The sequence below is a fragment of the Carcharhinus amblyrhynchos genome, chromosome 26 (assembly GCF_965287045.1).
Source record: "Carcharhinus amblyrhynchos chromosome 26, sCarAmb.v2.hapA, whole genome shotgun sequence".
Taxonomy (NCBI): Eukaryota; Metazoa; Chordata; class Chondrichthyes; order Carcharhiniformes; family Carcharhinidae; genus Carcharhinus; species Carcharhinus amblyrhynchos.
This window is the reverse complement of record NC_137349.1, coordinates 18,018,817-18,031,670: the sequence shown is the minus strand read 5'-3', so window position 1 is coordinate 18,031,670 and position 12,854 is coordinate 18,018,817. Positions and strand designations below refer to the sequence as shown.

General features: G+C 44.3%; 1 long non-coding RNA gene across 1 annotated transcript in view; it reads right to left on the bottom strand.

Annotated features, from left to right (window-relative positions):
• The window catches only part of LOC145358802 (uncharacterized), a 201,514-nt gene that overhangs the window by 115,362 nt on the left and 73,298 nt on the right, over positions 1 to 12,854 (bottom strand). The gene's annotated exons all lie outside the window — the stretch shown is intronic.

The window sequence follows — 12,854 nt, the reverse complement described above, 5'->3', positions numbered from 1 at the left end:
TTGCAGCAAGACATCTTTATTCCAGTACTCAAGCCCCCTTGTCTTGAACCCACAATTTGTCTTCCTAATAGCTTGCTGCACCTGCATGCTAGTTTTTAGTGCCTCATGATTTTATAGAGGTCTAAAAAATAATGAGGGGTCTAGATAAGGTAGATAGTCAACAGCTTTTCCCAAAGATAGAGGAGTCTAAAACTAGAGGGTATAGGTTTAAGGTGAGAGGGGACAAAAGGGTCCAGAGCAACATTCTTTTCACACAGAGGCCAGAATTTTACCACACACCCACCCCAGTCCTAGGGACAGGCGAGGCTCGAAGAACAGCATTCTCTGTTGGCCTCGGGTGGGATCGTATGAACCTCGGGCAGACATGCCGGTAAAATTCTGCCCAGAGGGTGGTGAGTGTCTGGAACAAGCTGCCAGAGACAATAGTAGAGGCGGGTACAATTTTGTCTTTTAAAAAGCATTTAGACAGTTAAATGGGTAAGATTGGTATAGAGGGATATAGACCAAACGCAGGCAATTGGGATTAGCTTAATGGTAAAACTAGGTGACATGGACAAGTTGGGCCTGTTTCCATGCTGTAAACCTCTATGATTCCATGACACCCAACTCCCTTTGGACATCAATACTTCCCAACTTCTCACCATTTAAGAAATACTCTGCATTTCTGCTTTCTTTTACCAACATGGATAACTTCACGCTTATTCAATTATATTTCATCTGTCATGTTCTTGTCCACCCACTTAGCCTATCTAAATCCCCTTGAAGCCTCCTTGCATCCTCCTCACAGGTCATATTCCCACCTAATTTTGTGTCATCAGCAAATTTGGAAATATTACATTTTGTCCCCACAGCCAAATCACTTAAATAGCTTATGAAAAGCTGTGGCCTTGTAGAACCCCATTAGTAAAGCCTGTCACCCAGAGAGTGATCCGTTCTTTCCTACTCTGTTTTTTGTCTGTTAACCAATTCTCAATCCAATGATGTACATTACCTCCAACCCCTTGTGCTCTGATTTGGTTTACTAACCTTCTGTTAATAGTAATTATTAGCATATGATGGAAGAGTTACACAGCAACTTGTGTTTTACCTCTAGCAAGTTTATTATGCCTACAACCCAAGAGAGGTCAAAATGTGTAAGTGCTTAATTGGAAATAAAGGTTGATAATAATAAACTATAAGCTCCAGCAGCAAACTTTGACAGAGTAGACAATCCCCCAAAACCTCTGTCTAGACCCCAATCACACAACATTTTTGCCCTGCTGTAAGGCTGCAGGATGTGAGAAAGAAAGTATCATCGTCTGTGACCAATTCCTCTGTAAATCTTAGGTGCCTCAACGCTGCTAAGATGGGGGCAAGTGAAGAACTCCCTGAAAAACACTTGTGGGTAGAGCCTTCAATGTGAAGCCCTCCTGCTCCTCCCTCTGATTCTTCAAAAACACACCCAAGTACTATGGGCGGCATGGTGGCACAATGGTTAGCACTGGGGCCTCACAGCACCAGGGACCCAGGTTCAATTCCAGTCTTGGGTGACTCTCTGTGTGGACTTTGCACTTTCTCTCTGTGCTTGCATGTGTTTCCTCTGGGTGCTTTGGTTTCCTCCCACAGTCCAAAGATGTGAGGGTGAGGTTGTTTGATTGGCAATGGGGGATGGGGGTACTTAATTTGGGGAATGTGGGGGAGTGATTTTGAGGTTGTGGGTGTGTAGGGTGTCTCATGCATGGCTTAGTCTGAGTGCTAAAAATACTTACGTTGAAATTAGAAGTGCTTTTATTTCTTTTTATTCTTTCAGAGTAACTAATGGTGGAACACTGGCAGAACCATCTGAAGTCAGCAATTTAAATGACTTTGTTGGATGATTCATAGAACAATTATATAGGGGATGTTAATCCTTCTAAACAATTGTTGCATAAACCCTTACCTGGGAGCTTCTGAGAGGGATTCCCTAGTGGAGCTTCAGGGAACTCCCCACATCCAACGCTGGGGAAGCCAGGGAGTTACTGACCTTAAAAGCACTGCTAACTTCATCATAACTATTTTAAATACCCAGAAGGAGTCCTGCACAGGACACACTCCCAGCATCCAGAGAACCCCTATTTGCAATGGATTTCCTTTCCTTTCTCACAACCTGAGACCCCCTGACCTGACCAGACCCTCCCTCCTGCGCCCCCATCAACTTCCCCTCTCACCTGACCCTGACATCATGACTCAACCAACCCAACTCCCACCACCCATCAATCTGACCCCGAACTGTCAGACCGACCCTAACCCACACTCGATCCTAACCCCCTCCATACCTGGCCCCTATCCACCTCCCTCCTCCCCTCCAGCTGATCTCCTCTCAAGTGTCTGATTCTCCTCAATGTCTGACTCCCCCACCCCACTCTCACATCCTGTCCCTTCAATGTCCAAACCCCCACAACCAATTCATTTGCACCAGAACTTCTGTTTGGCATGGTATTTTCAATAGTAGGGCAGCACAGTGGTTAGTACTGCTGCCTCACAGCGCCAGAGACCCGTGTCCAATTCCAGCCTCGGGTCACTGACTGTGTAGAATTTGCACATTCTCTCTGGGTCTGCATGGGTTTCCTCTGGATGCTCCAGTTTCCTCCCACACTCCAAAGATGTGCATGTTAGGTTGATTGGCCATGCTAAATTGACCCTTTGTGTCAGGGAGATTAGCAGGGTAAATATGTGGGGTTAAAGGAATAGTGCCTGTGTGGGATTGTTGTCGGAGCAGGCTCGATGGGCCAAATGGCCTCCTTCTGAACTGTAGGGATTCTATGATCCATTCAAATTTTCATTTAAACTCACCTGCGTTACAGCAACTAGTGCGGTAAAAAAGGTTTATGATCTCCTTTGCTTTATTTCACTTTGACAGTGGAGCTAGGGAGCCTCTGCACTAGCTGAATCTCATCTGGCCTGAGTCAGGAAGGTCAGGTCTCAGAATTTTAATGCTAGTAAATCGGTAATTGCCGCTCTGATGAAGGCTCAGATACTGCCTGAAGTAATAAAATGAAGTTCCCTGCTTTTACTCTGGATGGAGCTTGTTTCTCTCTCTCCGAAAGAAAGTTTATAATCGATATCATAATAGGGCTCAAGTCAGGACCAGTTATCCATTAAAACAGTTGCTTTTCATGTCCTTAGCTGATCTCTTGATCATTGTGTTGTTTTAATATTTGTGTTATTATCTACTCTACTATCTGGGAGACAATTGATCCAATACGTAGTCTTCCTTACAGACAAAGCTTTCTTTAGCTAAATGTCAACCATGCCCTCAAGAATTCTGCGAAAAGGCAACTTCACCAGCTTAGTTCCAGCTGCAGTGTAAGCGTACCAGCCATTAATAAGCGAAAAAGAAATAAAAACCTTCATGATTTGAGCTTAAACACATTAAAACCCTCAATGCCGAAACATGTAAAAATGACCAAGATATTCAGCAGCCTGTAGAATTGTATGACAATCCATGCTGTAAACTCAGTCACACAGTAATGTGAATATCAAACATATTTTGCCACTTTACACCTGTCAGGTTCAATCTTGATTGCTAACACCCCATTACTTTGAGGTGTCACAAAGTATACAGAGTTGAGAAGGGATCTAAGAGCAATTCTAGGATTTGTATTACAGGAAAAGTGGGGTAGAAGCCACACCAAAACTAATGTATGGGGATATCCCTTGTTTTTCCTGTACATGGTTACACCCACACTCCACACACAATGCTGATGTAGCCACAAGAGGCAGTCCTGCTTTCAGAAGCAATGCTGTAATATATAGAGGGCAGTGTGGATGATAAAGACAGGCACCATCACACAAGGTGGTTATGTTCTTTGCTATTAGATACAAAGTAACCAATCAGAGCATCCCAACTGTGCAGAAGGAGCCCATTCGGTCCATCGAGTCTGCACTGACTCTCCCCGACAGAGTATCATATCCAAGCCCCTTCCCCCACCCTATTTCCATAGCCCCACACGTTAATCATGGCCAATCCACCTAACCCTCATTTCTTTGGAGTGTGGGAGAAATCCGGAGTATTCAGCTTGCAGACAATGTGCAAATTTCACACAGGCAGCCACCCAAGGCTGGAATCGAACTTGGGTCCCTGGCACTGTGAGGCAGCAGTGCTGACCACTGTGCTACCGTACGGCCAGCTGCCAATCAGCTTAGGTGACAATAGATACTGGTCACAAGTTAGGGATGATGCTTTGAATACTGACAGAATTCTTTGCCTATGCACCTAGAATAGCAATGTGATTTCATTTAGAATCATTGAATCTCTGCAGTGAAGGAGGGGGCCATTCAGCCCATTGAGCTTGCACTGACAACATAAGAACGTAAGAACATAAGAAATAGGAGCAGGAGTAGGCCATCTAGCCCCTCAAGCCTGCCCCGCCATTCAATAAGATCATGGCTGATCTGAAGTGGATCAGCTCCACTTTCCTGCTCTCTCCCCATAACCCTTAATTCCCAATCCAACTCAGGCCCTACCCCCTGTAACCCCACACATTTACCCTGCTAGTCCCCCTAACACTAAGGGGCAATTTACCATGGCCAATCAACCTAACCCCCATATCTTGGGACTGTGGGAGGAAACTGGAACATCTGGGCGAAACCTTTGCAGACACAGGAAGAACGTGCAAGCTCCACACAGACAGTCGCCCAAGGCCAGAATTGAACTCGGGTACCTGGAGCTGTGAGGAAGCAGTGCTAACCACTGTGCCGGCCTTTCCTTCTGATATTCTGGTCTGTGTTGAGAATCAAAGAGTCCTGACTTCTGACTAAATGTGTCTTGTGCCAGATTTACTGCCAGACAGATTTACTATTGCATCTTAGCTCTGTTGTCTAAATGGAACAAGTTTGTCACCAAAGCATATTGCAGAACTAGCCAGTGGGGGCACTCTTCAGATGCTTGTGTGCACTAATAACAAATTACTTTTGAGGGCTGGCCAACTGGATGAGAAGGGAAAGCAACTCAATGTTAAACCATTGATTTGCCCTCAGTCTTGTCCTTCTCTGGCAGACTAAGATTGCAGATGGCGAGGACATCTGTCTGGACCATGGGAGGTTGTCTTAAATATGCAGGTCATGCTCTCATGGCCCTAACGAGTCCTGATGCAAGGTTGTTTTCTAATGCCTGAGCAGAGGGGCAATGATGGCAGCCTCACCATTCCAAACCAACCAGCTTCGAAATCAAGGCCCAAAGACACTCATTGATAATTTTTCAGTCCCCTGACAGGCCAGCAGCAGCATGAATGTTTCTCTGGGCCATACAAAATACATTGGGCTTCTCCCACGCTGAGCTGGGGATTTCCTCCCAAGGGGGGATCTAATTGAAACTTACAGAATACTGAGAGGCCAAGATAGAGTGGACGTGGAGAGGATGTTTCCACTAGTGAGAGAGACTAGAACTCAAGGGCAGAACTCAGAATGAAGGGACGCTCCTTTAAAACCATGATGAGGAGGAGTTTTTTCAGCCAAAGGGTGGTGAATCTGTGGAACTCATTGCCACAGAGACCTTTGGAGGCCAGGTCATTGAGAATCTTTAAGACAGAGATAGATAGGTTTTAGATCAATAAGGTGATCAAGGGTTATGGGGAGAAGACAGGAGAATGGGGATGAGAATCATTTCAGCCATGATTGAATGGCAGAGTAGACTCAATGGGCCAGATGGCTTAATTCTGCTCCTATATCTTATGGTCCTGCTCGCACCCATTAGCCAAGTATTGATTCCTGCAGCTTTATACAGGATTATGAATATGGAACTAAGGCTCTGGAGCTAAAATCACATCAGACCATGTCACTTTTCCAAGGAACTCATTCTCCTCCACTCCCCCTCCATCTCATGCATTGATCTCACCCTGAGTACAATATGAGCCATATGTACATCTGGAATACGATACACAGTTTTGGTTTTGAAGCAATTCAGAGGAATTTCAGCTATTTACCATTTATATAGATGATCTGGAGGAGGGAACCGAGTGTATGGTGTCGAAATTTGCTGATGACACCAAGATTGGAGGAATGGCAAATTGTGCGGAGGGTGTGGAGAGTCTGCAGAAGGATCTAGAAAGGCTAGGCGAATGGGCCAGGAACTAGCAAATGGAATTTAATGTTGGCAAGTGCGAGGTGGTCCACTTTGGTAGGAATAATGGTAGGAAGGATTATTACTTACGTGGAGAAAAACTGCAGCAGGCGACGGTGCAGAGGGACCTCGGGGTCCTTGTGCATGAGTCGCAAAAACCCAGCTTGCAGGTGCAGCAGGTGGTCAGGAAGGCAAATGGGATGCTGGCCTTCATAGCGAGGGGGATTGAATATAAAAGTAGGGAGGTCTTGCTACGGCTATATAGGGCATTGGTGAGGCCGCAGCTGGAGTACTGTGTGCAGTTTTGGGCGCCGTACTTACGCAAGGATATTTTGGCCTTGGAGGGAGTGCAGAGGAGGTTTACTAGGCTGATGCCGGAGTTGAGGGGGTTGAGCTATGAGGAGAGGCTGAATAAACTAGGCTTGTACTCATTAGAGTTTAGAAGAATGAGGGGAGATCTCATTGAGACGTATAAGATGATGAATGGGATGGATAGGATAGAGGTGGAAAGACTCTTCCCGCTCAGAAAGGACAGTAGGACTAGGGGGCACAGCCTCAAGATAAAGGGGGGGCGGTTTAGAACGGAGTTGAGGAAGAACTTCTTCACTCAAAGGGTGGTGAATCTCTGGAATTGTCTGCCCATTGAAGTGGTGGAGGCTACCTCGCTAAATATTTTTAAGATGCGGGTTGATGGGTTTCTGATAAGAGAGGGGATTAAGGGTTATGGGGAGAGGGCAGGAATGTGGAACTGAGCCACGACAGATCAGCCATGATCTTATTGAATGGCGGGGCAGGCTCGAAGGGCCAGATGGCCTACTCCTGCTCCTATTTCTTATGTTCTTATGTAATTTCACTCAACTCTATTCCTGGGTTGAGGGGTTTTCTAATGAGGAAAGATTGAACAGGTTGAACATAAACATAAGAACATAAGAAATAGGAGCAGGAGTAGGCCATCTAGCCCTTCGAGCCTGCCCTGACATTCAATAAGATCATGGCTGATCTGAAGTGGATCAGTTCCACTTAACCACCTTCTCCCCATAACCCTTAATTCCCTTATCGATCAGAAATCTATCGACCCGTGACTTAAACATATTCAGCGAGGTAGCCTCCACCACTTCAACGGGCAGAGAATTCCAGAGATTCACCACCCTCTGAGAGAAGAAGTTCCTCCTCAACTCTGTTCTAAACTGTGCCCCCCCCCCCTTGTTTTGAGGCTGTGCCCTCTAGTTCTGGTTTCCTTTCTAAAAGGAAAGAATCTGTCTACCTCTACCCTATCTAGCCCCTTCATTATCTTGTAAGTCCCTATAAGATACCCCCTCAGCTTCTAAACTCCAACGAGTACAGGCCCAGTCTATTCAATCTCTCTCCATAAGCTAACCCCCTCATCTCCAGTATCAGCCTGGTGAACCTTCTCTGTATTCCCTCCAAGGCCAATATATCCTTTCGCAAATAAGGGGACCAGAACTGCACACAGTACTCCAGTTGCAGCCTCACCAGTGCCTTGTACAGTTGCAGCAAGACCTCTCTGCTTTTATATTCTATCCCCCTCGTGATAAAGGCCAAAGTTCCATTTGCCTTTTTGATCACCTGCTGCACCTGCAGACTGAGTTTTTGCGAGTTGTGCACGAGGACCCCCAGGTCCCTCTGCACAGTAGCATGCTACAACTTTTCACCATTTAAATAATATTCCATCCTACTATTACTTCTTCCAAAGTGGATAACCTCACATTTGCTAACGTTATACTCCATCTGCCAGGTCCTCGCCCACTCGCTCAGCCGATCCAAATCTCTCTGCAGACTTTCTGCATCCTCCACGCAATTCGTTTTGTTGTTTGTTAAATATAGGTTGGGCCTATAGCCATTGGATGTTAGAAGAATGAGAGGTTATCTTATTGTAATATACTGCTCGGGTAGCGCAGTGGGCCAGGAAATGGCGGGGGGGGGGAGGGGTGCCATAACGGGATTCATGACCAGCGTCCCACCAGTCGCAATTTTCCCGGGCCGTTTTCTATGGCATAATCAGCCCCGTTCTGGGAAACAGCGCACGGCTGATTACCATGTTTAAATGCCAATTTCCACATCAGGGCATGGATGGGTACGTGGGACTGGGATATTACAGCAATTACTGAAACATGGCTAATGGAGGGACAGGACTAGCAGCTCGATGTTCCAGGGTACAGATGCTATAACAAAGATAGAACATGTGGTAAGAGAGGAGGAGGAGTTGCGCTTTTGATCAGGGAAAACATCACGGCAGTACTGACTGGGGATATATCCAAGGGTATATATACTGTGTCTATATGGGTAGAACTGAGGAATAAGAAGGGGGAAATCACTTTGAAAGGGCTGTACTATAGGCTCCCAAATACTCAGAGGGAAATTGAGGAGCAAATATGAAAGGAGATTACAGATAGTACCAAGAAAAATAGGATGGTAATAGTAGGAGATTTTAACTTTCCCAGCATCGACTGGGACAGCCATAGTACAGAGGGTTGGATGGAGAGGATTCAGAAGGAATTTCTCATTCAGTATGTGGATGGCCTGACTAAAGAGGGGGCAAAACTTGACCTCCTCTTGGGAAATAAGGAAGAACAGGTGACAGAAGTGTTAGTGAGGGATCACTTTGGGACCAGTGACCATAATTCTATTAGTTTTAAGATAGCTATGAAGAATGATAGGTCTGGCCCAAAAGTTAACATTCTAAATTGGGGCAAGACTAATTTTGATGGTATCAGAGAAGAACTTTCAAAAGTTGATTGGGAGAGTCTGTGGGAAGGCAAAGGAATGTCTGGTAAGTGGGAGGCTTTCAAAAGTATGTTAATCAGGGTTCAGGGTAAGCACATTCCTCTTAGAGTGAAGGACAAGGCTGGCAGAAGTAGGGAACCCTGGATGATTCAGGATATTGAGGTCAAGAAGAAGAAGGAGGCACATGACATGCATAGGTAGCTGGGATCAAGTGAATCCCTTGAAGAGTATAGGGGATGTAGGAATAGAGTTAAGAGGGAAATCAGGAGGACAAAAAGGGGACACAAAATTGTTTTGGCAGATAAGGCAAAGGAGAATCCAAAGAACTTCTACAAATACATAAAAGGCAAAAGAGTAACAAGGGAGAGAGTAGGGCCTCTTAAGGATCAACAAGGTTATCTATATGCAGATCCACAAAAGATGGGTGAAATCCTAAATGAGTATTTTTCATCAGTTTTTACTGTTGAGAAAAGCATGGATGTTTGGAAACTTGGGGAAATAAATAGTGATGGCTTGAGGAGTGTACATATTACAGAAAAAGAAGTGCTGGAAGTCTTAAAGCACATCAAGGTAGATAAATTCGAGGGACCTGATGAAGTGTATCCCAGGACATTGTGGGAGGCTAGGGAAGAAATTGTGGGTCACCTAGCAGAGATATTTGAATCATCAATAGTCACTGATGAGATGCCTGAAGATTGGAGAGTGACAAATGTTGCACTTTTGTTTAAAAAGGACTGCAGGGAAAAGCTGGGAACTACAGGCCAGTGAGCCTCACATCTGCACTGGGTAAGTTATTGGAAGGTATTTTGAGAGATAGGATCTACAGGCATGTAGAGACACAAGGACTGATTAGAGCAATCAGCATGGCTTTGTGAATGGAAAATCATGTCTCACAAATTTGATAGAGTTTTTTGAAGGGGTAATCGAAAAGGTAGATGAGGGTACTGCAGTTGATGTTCTCTACACGGACTTTAGCAAGGCCTTTGACAAGGTACTGCATGATAGGTTGTTGCATAAGTTAAATCTCACAAGGTCCATGGTGAGGTATCTAAATGGATACAAAATATGCTTCTTGACAGGTGGTTTCAAACTGGAGGCCTGTGACCAGTGGTGTGCCTCATGGATCAGTGCTGTGTCCACTGTTATTTGTCATTTATATTAATGATTTGGATGAAAATATAGGGGGCATGGTTAGTAAGTTTGCAGATAACACCAAGATTGGGGGCATAGTGGACAGTGAAGGAAGTTATCTCCGATTGCAACGGGATCTTGATCAATTGGGCCAGTAGGCCGATGAATGGCAGATGGAGTTTAATTTAGACAAATGCAAGGTGATGTGTTTTGATAGATTGAACCAGGGCAGAACTTACTCAGTTAATGGTAGGGCATTGCAAAGAGTTACAGAACAAAGAAATCTAGGTGTACATGTTCATAGCTCCTTGAAAGTGGAGTCACAGATAGACAAAGTGGCGAAGAAGGCATTGTTTCATTGGTCAGAACATTGAATACAGGAGTTGGGACATCTTGTTGAAGTTGTACAAGACATTGATAAGGCCACACTTGGAATACTACGTGCAGTTCTAGTCACCCTATTATAGAAAGGATATTGTTAAACTAGAAAGAGTGCAGAAAAGATTTATTAGGATGCTACCGGGACTTGATGGTTTGATATTATAAGGAGAGGATAGATAGACTGAACTTTATTCTCTGCAGCGTAGAAGGCTGAAGGATGATCTTATAGAGGTCTATAAAATAATGAGAGGCAAAGATCAGCTAGATAGTCGATATCTTTTCCCAAAGGCAGGGGAGTCTAAAACCAGAGAGTATAGTTTTAAGGTGCGAGAGGAGAGATACAAAAGTGTCCGGGGGGGCAATTTTTTCACACAGAGAATGGTGAGTGTCTGGAACAAGCTGCCAGAGGTAGTAACAGTAGAGTCAGGTACAATTTTGTCTTTCAAAAAGCATTTAGACAGTTACACGGATATAGAAGGATATGGGCCAAACACGGGCAATTGGGATTAACTTAGGAGTTAAAAAAAGGGTAGCATGGACAAGTTGAGCCAAAGGGCCTGTTTCCATGCTGTAAACCTCTGTGACTCTATTAGCAAGTCTGTTACGGTTTGGGGGGGGAGGGGGGGAGTGGGGGATGAAGGTGGGGGAGCAGCACATGTGTGCCGATCACCCTATGACAGATCGACATATGCACAGTGGCCCACTCAGCATGCCAAAACCGGTCTCTCAAGTGGGATTAGGCCCCGCTCCCATACCTTACTGGCTTGAATTCCCCGGCGGACTCTGTGATGCACAGGGTGCTGGAAAAAAAGTCACTTAATTTCTTTTTGAGAAAATCTTCCCCATAAGATCTGGAGAGAGTTTGATAGGGACATTACCTAAAAGGTGTTTCCACTTGTGGGAAAGAGTAGGACCAGAGGACACAGTATAAGAATAAGAGATTGCCTCTTTAAGACGGAGATGAGGAGAATATTTTTCTGTCAATAGGTTATTAGTATTTGGATTTCTCTTTTCCAGAAAGCAGTGGAGGCTGGGTCATTGCATTTATTCAAAACAGAGTTAGACAGGTTTTTGATAAATGAGAGTCAAGGGTTATGGGGCAGATATCAAAGTGGAGTTGAGACCACAAGCAATCCATGGTCTTATTGAATGGTGAAGCAGGCTTAAAGAGCTGCATAGCCCACTCCATGTTCCTCTGTATCCACGGTCCCTGCACAGCGCAGAATTTCCAGGATCTCTTCAAATGGAGCAGACATGGCCTTCAACTTCCAATTGGTGCAGATCAAGTGATCTCATGGAAATAGAAAACGCTAGAAACACTCGGCAGCATTTAAAAGAGAAAAAGCATTTCAGGTTGCTGAGCTTTCATCAGACTTGTACGAAGCCAGAAATGTAATGAGTTTTAAGTAAATACACAGGCAGAAAGAGGAGGTTGACCAAGCAAGAACAAAAGGTCTGTGCTAAGATGGAAGGCAGAAGAGATGAAAGAATGATGTGCAAGTCACAAGGGGATGGTAATATGGCAAGTAAAGAAACAAAAGATGTATCTGGAGGAGGCATAAATGACAAGAGCAAAATGATTACCAACAGTTGCTGTCCCAAACAAGAAAGCAGAGGTAATGATCTGAGTTTGTTGTACTCATGTGTTGAATCCAGAAGTGCTTTATTGAAAGACGAGATACTGTTTCTTGAATTTCATTAGAACAGTGTATCAAGCTGAGGACAGGGAAATCTCAGCAGGAATTAGTAGGAGACTTAAAATAATAGACAACTGGAAGTTTAGGGTCATGTTTCATAGAATCATAGAAACTTACAACATTGAGGAAGCCTATCCACCCTATCGTATCTGTACTGCCTTCTTATTAAGGCACTTTGCTAATTCCCAAACCTGTATTTTTTAATCAATAAGTCAATATGTTCCTCATCCTCAAGTATCAGTTCAACTCCCTTTTAAAATTATTTCTGAAATCACCTTGTGTCACCTTTTCAGATCCTGACAGCTCTCTAAGTGGAAAGAATTCTGGACATTACCACTCTAGACAATTTTCCAATTATTTTAACCTCCACTAAGTGCTTGCCTGACAGAATTTTTTTTTCTGCTTATGCTATTATAACTTCTTATCATCTTGGAAACCTTCTATTAGGTCACCTCCCTATTCCAAGAAGGACAAAATGAACTTTTCCAATCTCTCCTCATAACTGAAGTGTCTCATCCCGGTAACAGTTCTTCTCTGTAGCCATAAATGCTGTTGTAGATGATTGGATCAAATGGGCTGCTTCTGCGCTCTAGACTCTATGTAACTCTGCTAGTTTCCCTGGACCTGGTGCCTAGAGTGACTCATAATACTCCAACTGAGATCAAACCAGAGATTTATAAAGATACAGCATGATCTCTTTGCTTGACTGTTATATTCTGCTGCTCTATTTATAAACTCATGCCACCTCTGTGCTCTTTTAATTACCATATCAACTTGCCCTGCAATCTTTTTCATATTTGTGTACATCAGACACCTCAATT